Below are 20,114 nucleotides of genomic sequence, written 5' to 3' on the forward strand. Positions count from 1 at the left end.
AATTTCAAAGCAAAAACCCTTTCAAAACAGAAGACGGTGATATAATCCAACATGCTTACATGCTAAGGTCAAATTCTGGATATGTGCAGTCAAATCAGTGCTCTGGTTTAGGCAAGACTTTCCCATGACTGTTTAATTAACACACATTAGGAAACATGCATGCAAGTGTTTTTCTACAAGTTTTCAAAAAGTCATGTTCATTACATTTTAATGTCTATTTTGGGAACATAAAGCTGCAAGTATTTTTATTGAGAAAAATAAATGTTAACTACCGTGATGGAGACTGAATTACTGAGTTGTTCAATGTAAATTGTGTTCATAATTTTTGACCCTGCATTTTAATCTTTAGCATTTTAGGATGATCCATATTTGTAAGAGGGTATTTATGTCTTCAGATTATTAAGCTTTCAAAGCTCTCAAATGTCTGGTTCATAAATTACAAACAACACATCAGAGAAGTTTGAAAACAGAAAAAAAAAAAAAAAAAAAGAGCAGTCTGTCTTTGGAAGAAAGGTTTTACATGCTGAATTTTTTAATATACTCTTACACATTACATTGTCACAAAAAATGTTCTGTTGTATCAGTAAATTTACATCGAATGCTAAATAGTCACTTGGGCCAGCAGAACAGAATGAAGATGAAAAGGGACAGGAAAAGAATAAAAGAGTCCAAAGGCCAGGAATAAAAACAATGAAGTATATTTAAAATGCGTAAATTACTTTAAATGATATGAAAGGTAAGATAAGTATTCTCAGTTTTATTCATTTATTTTTAATGAGATGAATGCTGACAAGATCTAAAAGAAAAAAACAACAGTTTAATTAGAAGGTTATAAATCTTTGATTTTGTGCCACATCTTAACATTGTACTCTCATGTGATTCAATATACCTCAGAATATTATAGCAGCATACATCGTCATTGACTAGCCATGCTTTTCTCAGTCTGTGCTTAAAAATGACTATTATTTTGTTGTGATGCTTCACATATGTTGAAGGCAAGCACCACACGTTCATTTAGATACACAGTGATGCTATAGTGCAAATATTTAACTAGACTGATAGAAGAATGTAAAATAGGAAGTTGAAGTTATTTCTTTTTCCTTAGTTCAACTAGAAGTCTGTTGAAGATGAATATACTCATATAAAAACTGCAAACACTGACTGAAGTACAAAATAGGTTGGTAGCTGCTGTGCAAATATTTTACTTTGCATTACACCAAGCAACTAAAGATGTTATAACTAGCTGTTGTCTTCACCAGCCATTGTATAAAAGAGTATAAAACTTAGATTAATTCAACCAGTCATGGATGCTCATAACACATAAAAGTGACAACCAAACAGTTTATAGAGGAATTAAATTTGAAGGATATATGTACATGCAGAAAGAGTTCTTAAGATATTAAAAAATCATTTGACTACATGTTGGATCAAATTTTTGCAGGTAGCAATTTGATTGATAGAGTATTTTTAATGTAGAGCTAACTCAATTATCCTAATGTAGAAGGATTAAATATATTGGTAAAACAACTAAGATAGTAGGCAAAAGTCAAAGGCAATAGTGGCAATGATATGAAGAAGCACGAAAAGGTTTGTAAACCTCTAATGACTATAAAAGAGGAAAGAAAATAAACAAAAACAACCTGAAATGAAAAATGAAGAAGAATAAATTTAATGTGGCACTTTCATTAAAAAAGTGAACAAACAGGCAAACAAAAACAACAACAAAAAAACATAGAAGCTTCAGCATGTAAAGCAGAATTTGAGCAATTACAAATTACAGCAGTCTATATTACATCTTCAGGTGCTTTTTTTTTTTTTTAACTTCTAGGTGATCTCCTCTGACACCTTGTTGGGGACCAAAGGTCAGGAGTGCACCAAGCTGATTTCTTCTGAGATTCTGTGTGATTTTCCCTCTCTGTCCTCTCCCGAGACTCAAACAAAGGCCAGATGTATTTCAGCTTTACACTTGTTGCTTGCTTTATCAGGCCGTATAATATGGTATAGGCATTTTCTTTTTCATCTACACAAATTGAAAAATATTGTAAGAAATCATTCATAGCTGCTCTATTTTGTAAAGAAAACTCCCCAGACCCAGCTTTCCTGCAGAAGAAAGGTTTGGTCAGCAACACTAATTTGTCAGCACTGATGCATTTTGCCTTAGATAATAAGGTGTTCAGTGAAACCAATGAAATACAAGCAGATATTTTTTTCTCAGAAAAAAACCAATGATTTGCTAATGCAGTGTCAGATGCTCAAATGTATTATTGATAGGGCTGACACAGTTTCTGAGAGAGAGGATGGAGGGAGGTGAGTTACCACGCAGTCCTGACTGCCCTGGAAGTTTTACCTGTATGGTACAAGCCACACTGGGGCTACTGGCTCCCAGGCAGAGTGTGTCATCCCCAGGATCTCCAGGCATTCTCCAAACTGCTCAATGGCAGGCAGCTTGCTGTTCAGCATAGATTTAGGGAATGGAATGGGTTAAAAAGCATCAGTCCGGTCCATTTATTATAGCCACGTATACAGTCTGTTCTCAATAGCATTAAGTTTATAATGAGAGCTGAATACAAGTTTTCCATTGGAATTTCCCAACAGAGAATGTTGCTTCTGGAAAACTAATTTCTGTGAGAAGCATTATAGAATGCCAAAAAATATATTATTCTTCCAAAAAATTAGAATATACTTCATTTTATTTTTTATTTGAGCCAAACAAGGATATTGATTTCCTTATGATGCAATTAATGACTTTAGACCCATCCCTCCTATGGGGCACCATCCCTGAAATGCTTCATCTTCCAGACCGCCATTTATAGAACAAGGTTCTATGCACATATTGTATCACAGGCTTAGAAGGGGCCAGGGGAGTCAGGCTTTACAGATCATATTGCACATTAGGTGCACCACAGAAACATGATGATGATGTTTTTCTTTTGTTTTGTTTTTTGCTTTTGTGATTCATATCACAGTGCTTCGGGTCATCCTAACAAATGAAAATGAAGTGTTACAGTTTTAGGAATGCCAAAATACTAATTTTCAAAACTCTAATGTAATGTCTGGAGAGTGCAAATCTCCACTGTACTGAACATTAAAATGTGAAAAATTGTTATTTTTTTTCTTCCTAGAACTTTTCAGTGTAGTCATACACTAATTCAAGGTGTAAATGAAATGGTTACCATTGGAATTTATGTTGGGCTTAAATTACATTTTCAGTTTTTTCAAAATTCAATTTTGCCATTATCCACTTACTCTTGTGTGCTTATAAAATATGTCAATATTTCTTCCTGTAGAGATGTCATATGAATAAGCTGAATTTTGGTGCAATGGAAATTATAAAGCACTTTAGAATGATTTCTTCATTCATGTGTTTGAAATATACCTTCTCTTTTAAATTTCTTTTAAGTCCTAGCTTACATTTTAAAACATAGCTTTCACGTTTACATTAAATTAATGTGATTTTCTTCATATAAAAATCTATTATCTGTATGGATTCCCTCACAATTGGCAAGGCAAAGTATACACAAATTACTTTTTAATGAGCTAGCAAACATCAGTAGGTTTGAATAAAATTACTAGTAAAAACATATTTTGCAGGCATGTGAATTATCTGTGGAAAGGTGAAATTTACTTTTTTAAAAATTTATTATTATTATTTTAAGACTCAGTTGTATACTGGCTCTAAAGAATTTCTTTTCACATTTGATTTTCTGAAAGTGCTGCCAAATGAAATCTATGGATCATGCTCAAATGCCATCTTCTTTCCATGCAGGGAACTAAATGTTTAGACACATCTTTTGTTCACCACAAAGTATCTTTTTCCCATGGCTTCATTTCATTTAAAGCTCTCCTTTACCAAGTTCTCATCCCTACCTACAAGTATTGTCTAACCTCTTCCCAGTGATATCTCAGCTACTTACAGAGATTGATGAGGGGGAGAAGGACAAGGTACAGAGGAGACACAGAGGCTGCATTCTATTCCCAGTGTAATAGCGGATAAATTTAATTAAAATACACCTGCAGTATGTAGTCTGCCAGAATTTAATTATATGAAGTGGCAGATTCTTATGGATGAGAATGGCTATTCTCCCTATTTTAAACTGAGTAAAGCATAATAATTCAAACCAATTCATTGTCCTTTAAAGTTCAGAGCCTCCCAATTTGTCACAGCCAAGCTTAGAAAGGGTGCTGCGTCACAACACACAGCACTGAGGAGCTTCATTTAGACCCTCTCTTTTACAGAGCTTCACAGGTGTTAAAAGTACTGGCAGGCGAAACTAATGTCCACGTCTCTCAAAACATAATGAATTTAAAAGGCTCTTTGACCATTCTGAACGTGCAATCAGTAACATCCAGAAAGGAAATCCAAGGATAATTCATTATTTGACTCTTCCCTTTATAATACCACACCATTTTTACTTTATATTCCATTCATTGAAGGCTTTTCAGTCACTGAAAATAGTACTAATATAGCTTTTAGTCATTTCATTGTTAGAGATTAACCTTGGCTAAGTTTAGTGTAGCAGTGTGTTTTTTATAACTGCATCATAGCAAATACAACATATATGAAGTCAAGTACTTTAAAGCACATGCTATAAGGCAAAATACCTCCAGTGACAACAGTAACACCATTCAGTGATATTTCTGAGAAGTTTATAATAAAGTAGCAAGCTGCTGCAGTGGTGCAGAACTCCTCTGGTGGGGAAATGTCACCCAGACATCCCTGAACTTCATGGACATGCATCTCAGTTGCCACCACATTGCCAGTATATTCAGTGCTGTACCAAAGCTCTCAAGTGTAACCAGGAGTGCTATATGTTGCTATAGAATAAGGTAAATAAAATGAATCTTGATCTTCTTCAAAATGTGGCTATAGCTGTCCATCTTGTACCTGTGTACATCATGATACAGACACATTATAGCTCTCCATTTAACTCTTCTTTCAGTTCCACAGTTTATGTTCAGAACTCATTATGAAAATAAACTTTTTGTTATTTTTCCCAAATTCTCAGGGCTTGCTGCCACTCTCTGATCAAAGCTGCACTGTGAGTTATTCAAGTTCCTCAGGAAATTTTGAAGGGTGATACCAAGCTGGGTAGGACTTTCAAACATTGATCACAGTCTGCTCAATTGAAGCCTTTCCTCGCCTAATAATCATCAAAAATAAGAATAAAAATGTTTGCAGTCTGTCCTGTTCCCAGATTCTTTTTTTTCTGATATTTCAGTTCTCTATAAAAAACAAGTGACATGCAATGGAAGGGAACTGCAAAGAAGATAACAAAATAATTCCTTAGTAGATTGGCAAATGGCATTACTTTTAATATTAACTTACCTGGTATAATATAGAATATGGTAATATATTTCATATACAATTGAATAGGCACACACCTAGAGGCTTATAAGCCTGTGAAAGCAACTAATAGCAATTTAAATTGCTAACATTTAAATCTGGGAAACCTGCAGAAGAGAAAAACACAGTTTAGCAGTGATAAGGCATTACTAAAGTGCAAACAAATCCTCAGGTGATTGTGTAAACAGTGTTAATGAGGCACTGGAAGTCTTGCTGAGATACTGGCTTTATATGGACTCTAAATATCTTTCTCATTAGCATATTAACTCCAACTTCCCTCCAGTATGTACATCTAGAAGAACCTCAAGCCTTATTTTAATGCTTGTTGGAGAAAGTTTGATAAGAGTCTTACTTTACTTACATCCCCATGCTTTTGTATTATAGTGTAAGGCTCTCAAAGAAATGTTTCCTCAATTCCTTTTTTTAATTTATTTTATTTTTTTTTCTTCCTTTAAAGCTTTCAGATTAAAACTAATGACTGTGCTCTGTCAGGTTGAGATGTCATGTCTCCAATAAATGCCCACAGAAAGAAATCCCACAAAGCAAACTGGTGCCCCAGGCTAGGCTTATGTAGGTTTTAAAAAAATCCTTTTGAAGGCATTTTACTTAGTGTCTTAAGATTTTTCTGTATCGTGGTATTATTCAGAGTATTCTTTACAAGTTTGTTACTTTTATTCTACTAACAGAAGTCCATCAACTTCAGGTAAGATACTCAGTGAAAGCTCACAGTGATCCATCTGTAACATGAAGAATGCACTCATTGTTATTAAAAACAAGGTAAATCCAAAGCTTTTACTTTCATGTTCTTAGGTGCAAACTCACCTTTATTCCCCAGAAAACAGACTAACTACTCCAGCAGTGACTCTCCGGAGGCAATATAGAGTTGTGAATGTACTGGGAAGGAAGTGCCCAGGGACACAGCCTCTCTCCAGCCACAACCAGTGCAGTGCACTTATCCCATGTATCCATTCACATGTGTCACTGAAGCTTTATGTAAGACTGCAGTAACCTTGACCAGATATATCACCTACATATCAAGGAAGTATTGCTACAAATATGTGTAAGATTGAGAAACTCAGACTTTATTGTGGAAAACATGGGTTGTTTTTTTTTGTTTGGTTGGTTGGTTGGTTGGTTTTGTTGTTGTTGTTGTTATTGTTTGTTTTTTTTTTTTTTTTTTTTAGAAACATTAGGTTAGTCTTCGTTAGACTTCGTATTTCACTAAATAAAAATTCTTTTTTGTGTCGTTGCTGTTTCTAGAAAACCCAGTTATGCTGGTTCGAGTTTCTAGATTCCTTAGCCTGATTTAGATTTTTGGATTATGTCAGGTATGCAATTATCATTATTTTTTGCAGAAAATGCTATCTGCACATGCATTGAAAGGAATGGATAATCACAAAATAGTCTTTGAAAGTGCAAGTAACAAGAATAGAAAATGTGGATGTTTATTCATACTGCAATTACTCAAATTTTATTATTATTATTTTTAATCTGACTGGTAGAAACAGACAACATAATACTTCTTCCAGTATGAACCATTTGTAGATTCCTGTTTCTTTTTGAAGCAGTGAGCAAAACCTCTAACAAAATAGTTCCTTTTGTGTTGCAGATCCTTAACTGAGAGGTAAATGCAGTTTTGTGACTTGGATACTGAAGCTACATTGAGAAAGTGGTATCAGTCACTCCTTGCAGGTAACACCATCAGCAGGTTTTTAATAGAGGATGGAGGCCTGAATGCTGTATGTGACATTAAATCAGTTGAGCCAATGATGTAGATGAGCAAAACTTGTAATGATTAAGAAGAATGTATCTGAAAAAGTATTAAGTAGAAATTGACCCAGATAAATGGTGGGCAAAAATGTAAAAATGTTAATAGATTATGCAGCTTGAAAGCATCTATTTAATTCATTACAATACATATTCTGCATGCTTTTAATATTCAAAATAGTATCTTAATTATAGACTAATCCATGTTAATAAAAACAGGGTTCTTAAACAGTTTATTTCTCTTGTCACAAAAATTCTTCATATGCTTTTATTATCAGTGATAGAAAATTTCATTTCCTGAGCTGGCCCAAAACTTTCATTGATTTTTCTATAGCTGATAACATGTATCCATTCTTCTACTTGCAAGAAGCTTCTTCTTTATGTCTGAGATACATTTTTTTGCCTGCCTTCACATGTCTCCTGCAATAATGGCAATTTTTTGACAGAAAATCCTCTTTGTTTTCTGGGCATTTTTGGTACAATGCTCTTGCAGATTAGCTTTTGTAAAGCTTTACTTTAAATTTTGTTTCCATAGGAAATAAATCCATAGCTCTCATCTGTGTAGTTTATTAAAATATTCTTTCCTCTTTATCTAGCAAAAGAGAATTCATCTGAGCTTTTCAGATTTGCTTCTGTATTTCAGGGCTGATATTTTTGAAATAAAAATTGTATTTTTATACAAAAAAAATCATAAAATCATTACTTCTCCTTACTTTTAATGCTTTACAGTATATGATGAGATAGAAGACTCCTGAAATATATTTTTGCTGCTATATAGGAAAGCATACAAATATTAGATTGATGTTAGAAGAAAGACAGTTTGGAAAATGTAGAAATAAGCTAAAAGACAGAATGATGGAAATTATTATTATTTTTTTTCTGGAACAGAAGAAAACTTGCATGCAAACATCTTCTTAAAATGGTAATTCTTTGTCTGCTGGCTTCCAGGGAAACCATATGTGTATAGTCTCTGTTACTTAGAGCAGACTTAGTCACTGAAGACTACAGCTTAATGGCAGCCGGAATCTACATATGTTTTGAAATTTAACATTTGGTGCATAAGAAAGAAAATGTAAGCCATGCTGGAAATAACTAATATTATTTTAACTACTGGAATAATCATCATTTTCTGGTCCTTTTTTTTTGGAATACTGGAGTGTTTTGTAGAGAGCAGGCATCTACTACATATACTCATGTGTCTGGAATTTCAGACACTGTTCATTTTAGCCTCTTTAGAGATGAGACAATTGGTCTGAAACTGTCTTCTAGTGTCATTTTTTTAACTAGCTGACTACTAAAACAAATGTTATTGCTAACCATGGTCTTGAATATGGTTACCACCCACAATATTGCAATGATTATCTATTTTTTATGATCATCTGTGAAAGATGCCCAGAGAAATCCTATTGGACTGAACATCAAAAGAGGAAGGAAGATAATACATGCTTTTTAGAACCCTATAATGTGATCTTGATAGCAAATTCCATAAGCATGCATAAATTAAGGTTCCAGTACAGTCTTGGATAGCTAAAAAAACTTTACTATCAAAAAGTGATAGAATCCAAGGTTGACAATAATTTGAATTTTAAAAGATCAAAAGTTTGTCTTGGGTGACTAATTTCAGTTCTTTCTAATGCTCTGAAAAGCTCCCTTGAAAAAAAAAAAAAAAAAGTATTAAATGAGTGGAATAGATTGATTGGTTTCTCTTCAGAAGCTCTGATTCTACTACAGAAATGACTGAAATATATTGTTTCAATGAGGGTTTGTAGAAATCCAAAGAAAGCAAGATAAGTTATGTTTCCTCTTTTACCATTTTCGGATTAGGCTCCTGTTCCCCTAACAAAAGCCTGCAAGAAACATTAGTTTTTTAAAATGCTTTGGACCAGACATGCTCACTAAGTTAGTAAATTTTAATATAGCAGTTATGTTTGTACTTAATCAGTAGCTCTGGGATAGCCACTCTCAGAATTATAGGTGTTATGTATATTAAACAACAGTCCCTTTGAAGTGATGAATAGCAAACAAACAAGAAGCTATTAAAATAGTTGCCCTCTTTAAATAAATAAATAAATAATGCAACTACATGTGATCTCACTAAAAAAATAAAGAGATTGAGAGAAAAAGTAACAAATGTAAGTGTAGGAAAAAATAAGAAATTATTTTCAAACAATATTTATTTTCAATTGCTTTAATGTAGAGAAGCGTCAGGAGTAACACTACCAAATGAAGATGACAGAAAAAAGAGTTCGCTGTGTTTTCTGTTTCACCACAGCAGAAGTGTAATCATTACCTTGAAATTATTTTCCATAGTGGTCTGAAAATGTCACTACTTCCTACAGCTTTCTGACATCCCACAGCTTCTTTGATTATGGTCTTTTCACTCAGGTGTGACTCACAAACATTAAGTAATATATTCAGTATTTTTCTGTTTTCTAGAAACAGCAACAACACAGCATTTAGACATTTTTGAGATTATTTCAGTAGTATTTTTCCCTTTGGGTTGTTGTACTCATCTCCCATTTTTACAAAGTAATCTAATGTGCCTTTTTTGTCTCTTGACACAAAGTAAATCTCAGTTCCTTAAGTCCTTATTTCATACATTGTAGGTTACATTCTAAGCCAAGAAATCTGAGGGTAATTTAAAGGAATGTAATTATTTTGTGCCTTTTTGTTCACTGGTACATTCTGTGAATAGTCTCATAATCTTGCTCTATACAAAAAGTAACGTCTTATATGTAAAGAACAAATTTCACTTGTGCAGAAAAAATAGGAATAATCTAATCCAGGAATCAATGCTAGTTCAGGTCGGATTATTACAGGAAAAAATAAAAATAAAAATAAAAAAAAATAAAAAAAAATTGAGGCTATAAGGTTATCTTGGTAATAATAGTACAGTTAAATTTCATATTGTCACACATGTTAATATTTGACTTTTTCTTGCATTTTGATCATGTTTGTGCTGCTGCTCTGGGTCCTAAAGTTAATGGCCTAAATATGTGTGTGTGTGTGCTTGTTTGCGCATGTCTGTGAACATTTAAACAGTGAGTTGTCCTCATCTAGAGTGCTTTGCTTAAAGGAATATGATGTTGACAGCTTCTCCTTCTCTTCAGAATCTAACTGGGGTGGCTTATTCTGAACTCCTTATTTGATATTCCCAATTGTCATGTACTCCAGTTTCAACTCTGGACATTAGGAAGTATTTCTTCTCAGAAAGGGTAGTCAGGCATTGGAATGCACTGCCCAGGGAGGTGGTAGAGTCACCGACCATGGGGGTGTTCAAGAAATGTTTGGATGTTGCGTTGAGGAATATGGTTTAGCTGGGAAGTATTGGTAATGGTTGGACTAGATGATCTTCTAGGTCCTTTCCAACCTGAAAAATTCTGTGATTCTGTGAACTCGAACTTTGATTGTCTACAGCTATCTTTGTTAATAAAATTTAATGCTCTAAGTATTGTTGATAAAAAAGTAAATCTTTGTTATCAAAGCACTGGGAATAGCAAGTAATTCCAGTGTAGCATATGTCTCGCTTATTATGTTTCTTAACTTGAAATAATGGTTAATGGCCTCTATCATGAACCTTATACTAAACTAAACTTTAGTTCAGGAAACTGAACTAAACAATGGATAGAAGTGATGCTTTATATTCTTGAAGTCTTTTTTTTTCTTTGTAGTCTGAGGTGGTTAGTGTCAGGTTTTCATTAACTTTTTTTTTTTTTTTTTTTTTTTTTTTTTTTTTTTTTTTCTGTTGGAATCTAAGAATAGTTAAACCCATCTGCTTTCCAGCACTGAAGAAAAGCAACAAGAAAAGCAATAAGGACTCCATTCTGCTATAACCAACTCTAAAGAAGCGCTACTTTATTTATTTATTTATTTATTTATTTGAATGTGCAACAGCTGCAGTTAAAAAAATAACTAGTTATGATGACCACTATAGGAGGACTTTGGTTCTCACATTCATTGAAGACATGAAATGAAATGATCACTTCACAAAAATATAAAACTGTGGCTTTAAAACCATATGTATAAAGATGAGACAGAATCTGGCTCCAATTGAGATATTTGGACTCTGTTGCATATGACAAACACTGCATATGGAGTGTTCAATTTATTTTTTCCTCCAAAGATTTCTGGACAGAAATTTTCCTCGTCCCTTACTCACAGAAATAGTTCCATTGAATTGAAGTCACAAAACCCCTAATATTTAAACCTGCAGTCCCAGCTTTTTCACAAATGATTTTCACCTACCATGAAGATAATCAGCTTCTCTTTTTACTTATCACACCAACAAAACAGGGAAATGGTATTTAAAGAGAAGAAAAAACACGTGTTTTCTTGATTACACACATGAAGACCAGTGTAGGCAATGTAATTAATGTTCGCAATACATTACTAATTATTTGCTGTACACAGAGCATTTTCACTATTTCTGTCATGCTTGTGATATGACAGAGTAATCTCTCCTCTCCTAATCCAGGACTTAAAATGGCAATGTTTCCTTACAGTGAAAAACAATGCATTCTCCTTTCATATTCTGCAACTCAGCTGTACAGATTATGAAGTTCTGAAATGAACCATTTGCAGAAAGAAAGTGCCTTTTAGGGTACATAACATTTGAATTTATAAAATGTGACCGTGTTTTTACTTTTTAACCAAACATTTTCTGACAGTATTCTATGAATATGAAAACTCTGCTCCTGGGGTAAGTGAAGTTAAGTCATTTCTTTTGTAGTAAATGGAAGCCATTATGTGGGCTATGTGAGAGGGAATGGCAAAGGTTTTGTAATAATCCAAACAAAACCGAATGTACCTATTGTGCCATCAGAACCATTTGTGTTTGCTGTCAGAACCATTAAAAGTCTGAAATCAAACCTGAAGCAAATAGTTCACTTAATTTAATTCATATTTCTGAGAAAAGTTTTAGAAAAAAAAAAAAACAAAGACAAACCTTACTCAATAAGAAAATGTTATCTATTTATTAATTCAGTATTTGTATTATGTAATACTTGCTGATTAAATAAAATCATCCTAACAGTGTTGTATTAGAAAATTCAGAAACTCAGAAATTTTTACAGTTTTGTGTTGTCTCTTTTTTTTTTTCTTATCTGAACAACTGATCAGAATTCAGACTAACTTTTATGTAGACCTGCTACCTGATCATATATGCTTAAATTTTATTGAATTGATTAGATGTATAGCCCAGGCTACATACAGGCTCAACAAATTACTTGTATTTATTTACATTTCCTGAAAATGAGGGGTTTTTAAGACATCTAAATCCATTTAAGAACTCTAAAAGTAATCAGGAATCCAAATTCCATGACTTTTACTTAAAGTCTTTTGGGTTAGTATGGCTGTAAGCCAAAGATGGATCATCTTGTATTCTATTCTTTTAATTTCATTTTTCATATAGTAGAACATTCTGATTATTTGTTTGTTTGTTTGTTTGTTTATGGTAAATTCCATAGAAAGCGTTGAGAAATTTGATTTTGGTTGAATAACCAAAAGGACACAATCAGGAAGAACTGCTTGAAAAAATTTCATGAAGTGCCAGCCTCTTCTCAGAAATGTTACATAAGTAGGAAACTATGTGAGCTAGAAAAATGAAGTTAGATGTGTAACATTTAATAGGAGGAATAGGGAGCAAGAATAGGGAGGGCACTATACTATATAATGGAGGCAGGTGAAGAGAGATTTCAATAAATAGCCCTCCAGAATAAAATGACAGAAGAGGCAATTCTCATAAGAAATGAATTTATTTTTCATTTTGAATTGTTTAGTAAATTTGTAAGAATCAGATTTGATTTCTTGAAACAATTAAATAAATATATTTTTATTTTTACTTGCATCAGGTCAGAAAAGGATATTGAAGAAATTTATTAAAAGAAACAGACTACTGGATTTTGAAATGCAAATCCCTATCATTTGTCTTCATATCAAATTAGGCCACCATTTGAATTTCTTTTTTTTTTACTTTTTTTCATATATGAGAGAATAAATGAACTGTATGAGTATCTTATCTGTACATCTAACATGGTTTATATCCATTTAGCTAAGAAACTAAATGGATATGGTACTAAATGGAAACTAAATGGTAGTGTGGGGGGATTCTTTTGTCTTTTAACATGCAACTCCATTTGGCCATTACTGATACTGTACTGTATCCATTATTTACTTACTTTTTTGCAAATTACATTGGTATAATCTGGATATATAAAAGCTATCAAATATGAGATCCTAATTCCTTCAACTTGAGATTTATTTCTTTTTCTCCTTCATAGCATTTTTTTATTATTTTAAAAATTCTTGTTTCTAGTCTTCCTTTCACTCTCATTCATTGCCATTTTTTTTCTTCTTTTTTTCAACCTTATTCAACAAAGTTTCTCTTCTTCCACTTCAAGTTTCTCCCTGTTTGAATCTGAGAGTGACGGATTGTAACTCTGTCCCTGGAGGAATTGTTGTAAGGCGTATTATGAAAAACAAGTTGTCTGTCCCTATAATGAACTAGTTGTTTTCCTCTATTCTGTTGAAAAGAGTACAAAGAGGTACTTTATTGGGCTGTGTAACTCAGTTTAAGGAGTTTATTCACTAGACAAATGAAGGTTTTCCTCCTTCTTCCTTGCATCTTGGCATGGATAATTTTCAAGTTTTATCTATTAAAAATTACTCTAATGTGTGATCAGGGAAGATGCCAGTACAATTATGCCAGATCAGTGCTTTTTCAGTTCATGTTCAATTCCAATAGTAGTTCCTGTTTTTAAGTACTTTCTTCATGTCTTTCTAGTTGTTTTCCCAAGTTGAATGTATTATTTGTATTTTTTTCCCTTGTATTGCTTCTGGTAACCTGTAGCCTATAGCACGTTGTATGATGTAAACATTATTGGTACCAGGCCTATTGTCTATGTGCAATACTGTTAAGAACTCCTTCAAGAGCTACTTACTGATTGTATAGATTCAGCATTTTAGTGAATTTCATTGAAAACTGGGCTTCTCAGTGACCCATGTCACTTGGAAATTATAGAATGTGAAAGAGAGACTTTCTAATTAAAATCATTAGGTACTTTTTCAGGTGTATGATTTCAGCTTGTAACATAATGGACTGAATATCTTTTGCACTGCTTACTATGATCATCAGAGTATTATACTACACTGTTATAGCAGTGTATTTATTTCCCTAAAATAACTATTTCTCTACATTTAGAATATAACCATAGGAATTATTAATTTTTCTTTTCTCAGTCCCTAAACTCTATTTAGCATGGTGGAACAAACATTCTTCGCCATGAGTAACATTTACCAGAAGTCACTAAAATCCTCATACACCTATGCAAAACCATTATGGAAAATACATGTTGGCTTTAGTGTTACAGAAGTACAAGTGATTATTTGTTCTCTGATTTGGATACTCTGTTGGAAATATATCCAAGCTCCATCTCCAGAAAATCTGGATTTCTGACAAATTTTAAAGCACAATATTCATACTTCACATTGCTAAGGACTTCTGAAAATAGAAAGCTAGATTCACTGCATCTGACAATGTGCCTTTCTTATCTAAGCACACAGGGTTTGGTTTATGAATATCAAGTTAAAATGTTCATGGAGAAATTAATTACTATTGTTTAAAAAGAAGGATTTGCCTAAAAAATAATATCTATCCAACTGGTTCTTTCCAGAAATCCTGCTGGAAAGCTGCGCATATAAAATCTTAAAATACTAGGAAAAATCCAGTTCAGATCCCATTTTATGCACATTGGGTGAAAGCCAGCACTAAAGGCATTGGATTCATTATTCCAGAGCTGGATTTGACCCAGATGTCTGTCCTGTTTATACATGTGAAAGCCTATTAAACTTATTGGGATTGCAATGATATAAATGGAGGCCAAAATATTGTTCTTTTTGGGGAACTTAACTTGAACTTAATGTAAAAATTGGCTATTGTATTAATATAGGGATATATCCTGTTCATCCTACGTCTATATTAGTACATCTGGGCAGGAAATCTCGTAACTGATGTAACTCTTCTTTAACAAAGCACTAAATTTGCAACTTTATGGATTCATGCACAGTGTGTAATGATTGGGTTAGGATTACAAATGCTTTAGTTATAAATTCTTCTCTTACAGTGTACGAGACAGACGCATGAAGAACTTATTGGAAAATAAGAGGATAATGAAAAAGAATGATGTTAACAGCACCTTTAATTTTTGTTTGTTTGAGAAAATAGTACTGAAAGATGACAATCATGTAGAATTAGTTTATGTTCATTAAGAAATGTGAGTATCACAGTTTAGGCAATACTCTGGAAGTGCAGATTAGAGTGAAAACATCAGACCTTGGTTCTGCTTGTTTATTTGAGCTGCTGTATTATTGGTCAAAGAATAAAGCAAGTTCCTGACATTCTGGTTTAGAAATGATAAAGGAAATTGAATAATCAACACACATAAAAAAGCAAAACAAACACCTAATCACAGAATTTTAGGGGTTAGAAGAGATCTCTGAATACCATTTAGTCTAACCCCCCAACTAAGGTAGGTTCCCTAGGATAGGTTACACAGGAAGGTGTCCAGATGTGTTTTGAATATCACCCCCAAAATGGGAACACAACAACCTGTCTGGACAATCTGTTCCAGCACTCTGTAACTCTCAAAGTGAACTTTAACCACTTGTATGTACTAATATGTAATAGTAAAATAAATCAAATTTTCTTTCTTCAATGTACACTCATTTTGTGAACTTTCATTAAAGGTAAAATAAGAAGATACTACAACAATTTGCACAGAGTCTGCCAGAGATCTATTTTATCTGAGCATGTTGGACTTAAGACCTACTTGATAATAAATACATTTTGAAATTTGTTTTTTTGAAACAAGAGCAGGAGGGCTATAAAATATGAATATAGTCCACAAATATATTTTTCCTATATTTATGACTGCAAATGAAAGATGACAGGTATCTGTTCCAAAATTTCTTTTGTTGGGTAGTGTTTCTCTTCACTTCTATTTTCAATATAAGTGAAAAAAGCCTTCCAGACTTTTCCAGCCTTCCAAAGACTTTTTGAAAGTAATTCCCTGCTTTTTCCAGGAGCTGGAACCAGCATGATATAAATTACATGGCACAAGTCCCTTTAAAGACATATCTTCCTATAATGCAGGCAAGACAGCTGACCTCTGTTGACTTACTAGTGGGAACATCTGCTCTCCCATCAGGAGTTCTTCACTGCCTGTCCCTGCACAGACCAGTAAAGACTTTTCAAAGGAGAGAAAGCTGAGGAAAAGAATAATATCCCTGAAATGAAGACATTACACATTGAGTAGTGGTAATAATGGTAGATGTCAAGATTAGGGAGATGAAACTCATTTTAAACAAGCTTAGTTTCACTAGTAGAGAAAATATCTCACCTACTTTTGATATGAAAATAATTTTTTTCCTTTCATATCTTCCCCTCTCATTAAGAAATATCCTTTAGGGCAAGTAAGTACTTAGTCTTCAAGAAAGCTCAATCGCTGTTGACTATTATGAACATTCATATTCATGTATTAATTGAGAAAAAGTTTAAGATTATTTCCTGATAGAATGTTGCAGTGCCTTTTGGTCATCTTGGTTTGTTTATCTTGCATTCCTATTCTCTGTAGTTTCACTACAGAAACTGATGTGCAGCACAGGAGCTCTGTTAGAAGTAGATAATGTGAACTGTGCTAGAGGAAGTTTCAATTTTCCCCTTCCTCTTCTAAAAAATTGCCTTCCAGTGCAAAATACCGAGTGAAAAATGTTTTTTTCATGTGGTGGGTTTTTTTGAACAGTGTAAGATTTGAACACATTTGAAAATGTTTTCTTGAGTCAGAGCAACTTCCATACCTTTTAAGAGCATGCTGAGTATTTATTTTTTTAAATTTTTTTATAATTCATGTTTATATAAAGTAAAATTTTCATAAAAATCTTGGAAGATGGAAATTTTTAACATTTTCCTGGTTAAACTGTTTCTGTAAATTGATATTCACTCTGTAGTTATACTGTAAGAATATTCTCCCCTAAATAAATCTAGGAGAAGTGTTGAAAGTTTTGTACTTTCAAACAATCACTTTTAAAAAACAATCACTTCTGTGTCTTACTTTCAGCTGGATTTGAACTGTTTCGTCTTCATAGTGTCTGGTATGGTGCTTTGTTTTGGTTTTAGGAGAAAAACAATGTTGATAATGCACCAAAGTTTTTAGTTGCTGCTGAGCAGTCTTCTGATCTACAGAGCCAAAGCTACTCCAGTTTCTCAGCTCCAATCAGCAGAGAGCTTGTGGGGGACCAAAGGAGTAGGGAAGGGACAGAATCAGGATAGCAGACTGGCCAACTGACCACAAGTAGCCAGAGGAATATTCCATACCACATAACATCATGGGAAAGGAGACTTTTTTGAAGGGGCTAGCAGTTCATCTCTCTCCCTCTTCCACTGCTTGGGGGCTATCTGGGCATTGGTCAGTGAGTGATAAGCATCACATATCATACATTTCTAAATATATACCTATGTAGTTTAAAAAAAACCCAACAAATTGCCTGGCAGGGGAGGCACCATGATTAGGCAGGTGGTTTTCACAGCAGGAGGCTCATCTTCGGCACTCCAGGAGCACTAATCGCTGCGATTTTCTCCCAAATGAGGGAAACTTGCTGTGTAATTTGTGGTAGTGGGTGACAGCTTTCACACTCCCCCTGGCCTTTATTGTGCTATTATCCTTTTTTTTTTTTTTTTTTTTTTTTTCTTTTTCTCTATCTTAGTAAATAGTTTTATCTTAACCTGTGAGTTCTATTTTCTTTTTTTTTCTGATTCTGTCTGCTGTCCCACTGGGAAGGGGGGAGCAAGTGAACAATTGTGTGGTGCTGAGCTACCTGCTGGGTTAAGACAAAAGTCCAGTAATAACAATTATTTGTTTTTTCTAAATAATTAAATCTGGCTTTGAGTCATTAGCATTCATGCAGCATCTAGTTTTCTTTAAAAAAAAAAAAAAAAAAAAAAAAAAAAAAAAAAAGATATATATATTATATATCTAATCTTATTTAAAAAATTCTTTATCAGGTATTTATATGAAAGACTTCAATGATCCAATCTCTGTATACACACAAGAGCGTACCTGCAAGTGTAGCTTAGTAAAATAAAGCATTGCTTAGATGTTCTGAAATCCTAAATAATAAATTCAGACTGGCTTGAGAAATCAACTATTAAAGTGGATTTAAACTTTAACTTTCATGAAACAAGTCCCTGCACTCTCTTATTCACATCAGTGTAAAGTTTCTACTAGATGCTAAATCTTTAGGTTGGCAGGTGGTGATTGTGGTGTTGGCATCTATTAAACCTAGAAGATATTTTAGAACATCTTAAATATATTTAAATCATTAAACATTAAACACATGGAAGTGTAATGGTAGCAAGAATTACTCTGAACTCTGTGTGAATCTGATCATATCTTTTGTACTGCTGTATGAAAATGGCAGCCATCGAGATTTTTCAGTGTGAAACAAGGTATTAAAAGTTCTCAATCATTTCATCAAATAATCTGAGTATTTTCTGTTGCTATTCTGTTGTATTTTCTCTTGCTTTTCAAAGAAAGACAAAATCAAAAACATTTGAATGAGTGGCTTTGTGTTCCATATTTTCATCTGTGTCCACAGTCTGCAGATGTTTCCTTTTTTTGTTGTTGCTGTTATTTCACTTAAATTCATTTTTTGGGCCACTGTTGATCCTCAGTGAAGACATCAGATATGGATTAGCTTTCATCTTACACAGAACTCTGATACTCACTGAAAGTTTAAAATGACACATCTGTTTTGTTTTTTTTTCCCTCTCTTTTTGAAAATAGAATCACTAGATCAAATATATATATGCATATATTTTTATTCTCTGGTGTACTCCAGTGCACAGGTATAAAATCCAATTATGGAGGCCTTTTCTGTGAAATCAGAGTTTGTCACAGAAAATAAATTGCTTTTACGTATTATTTTAGAAAAAGTAAAGAATGCCTTTCTCCTTGTTCTTACTTATGAAACAAATTCTGCTGTTAGAATCTTTTCACTTAAAGTTCTTGCAGTTGCACAATGTGCCACAATCACTGCATCATCAGGAAGCTGTTAGAGAGAACCTATCTTTCACTACGATTTCAGTCTAAGTGCGATTTCAACACTGCTCTAGAGTTGGACAACAAATTGAGCTAAGAATGAATGTGGTTTAAGCCTGAGATGTTTTCTTTAGATACATGCATAAACTGGAATTTGTCACATCAAAAAATCTGCATATCTGAAAATACTGAACAAGATACCAAGTCAGCTGGTTATTTCCATCTGTGATTTATATGTTTATATACCAACATGCATACATATGTCTGTGTGTAAACAATCACATTCTTAAAGGTATACGTCTCTGTGTTCAGTTGGATGACACAGAGGTACAACTTTAGCTTTCTTTTCAAAGCATTCCTTTGGAGGCATTGTATTTATAGAATCTGGTATTTCCTTTAGCAGACACAAATTATACTGGGCAAACTTTAACATATCACTTCAAATAGAGCAGTATTTCAGTAATACCATTTATGAGTTCTGGATTTGATTGCAGTGGGAAAATATAAGAAACAGAACAGAGAAGAATTGCCTGATCTTTCTTGAAGCTCCTGGTTGGCTCATTTGCATAGCTTGAATGCAAAAGGGGGTGGCTCCTATCTTAGAAGTTTCCTCATATTTGCAGAGGTATTTGGAAAAAAATCTCCTGAGTTGGGGGAGGTTTGTCTGACTGCATTTCCTGACTTACCAGCTGGGAATTATTGATTCCAATGTGCAAAACTTGCTATAAGGATAATGCTAACATCTCTCTGCCTCTGATAACAAGCCACAACTGCAAGGATTTGGCTGTAAAAAGATAGAAGATAGATATTTAGCTTGTTTACCTACTTTCTAGCAAAAATGTAATACAAATTCAGCCTGTTTACTTCATAGAGAAACCATGAACACTTCTCTATATTTTTGATGCTGACAG

General features: G+C 33.5%; 1 non-coding gene across 1 annotated transcript; it reads left to right on the forward strand.

Annotated features, from left to right (window-relative positions):
- The first annotated feature begins 17,642 nt into the window (after positions 1-17,642).
- On the forward strand, positions 17,643-17,806 carry LOC140252339 (U1 spliceosomal RNA). The gene has a single exon (XR_011903620.1). It is a non-coding gene; the product is annotated as a U1 spliceosomal RNA (small nuclear RNA).
- The last annotated feature ends 2,308 nt before the right edge of the window (positions 17,807-20,114 follow it).

This window comes from Excalfactoria chinensis, chromosome 4, assembly GCF_039878825.1.
Source record: "Excalfactoria chinensis isolate bCotChi1 chromosome 4, bCotChi1.hap2, whole genome shotgun sequence".
NCBI lineage: Eukaryota > Metazoa > Chordata > Aves > Galliformes > Phasianidae > Excalfactoria > Excalfactoria chinensis.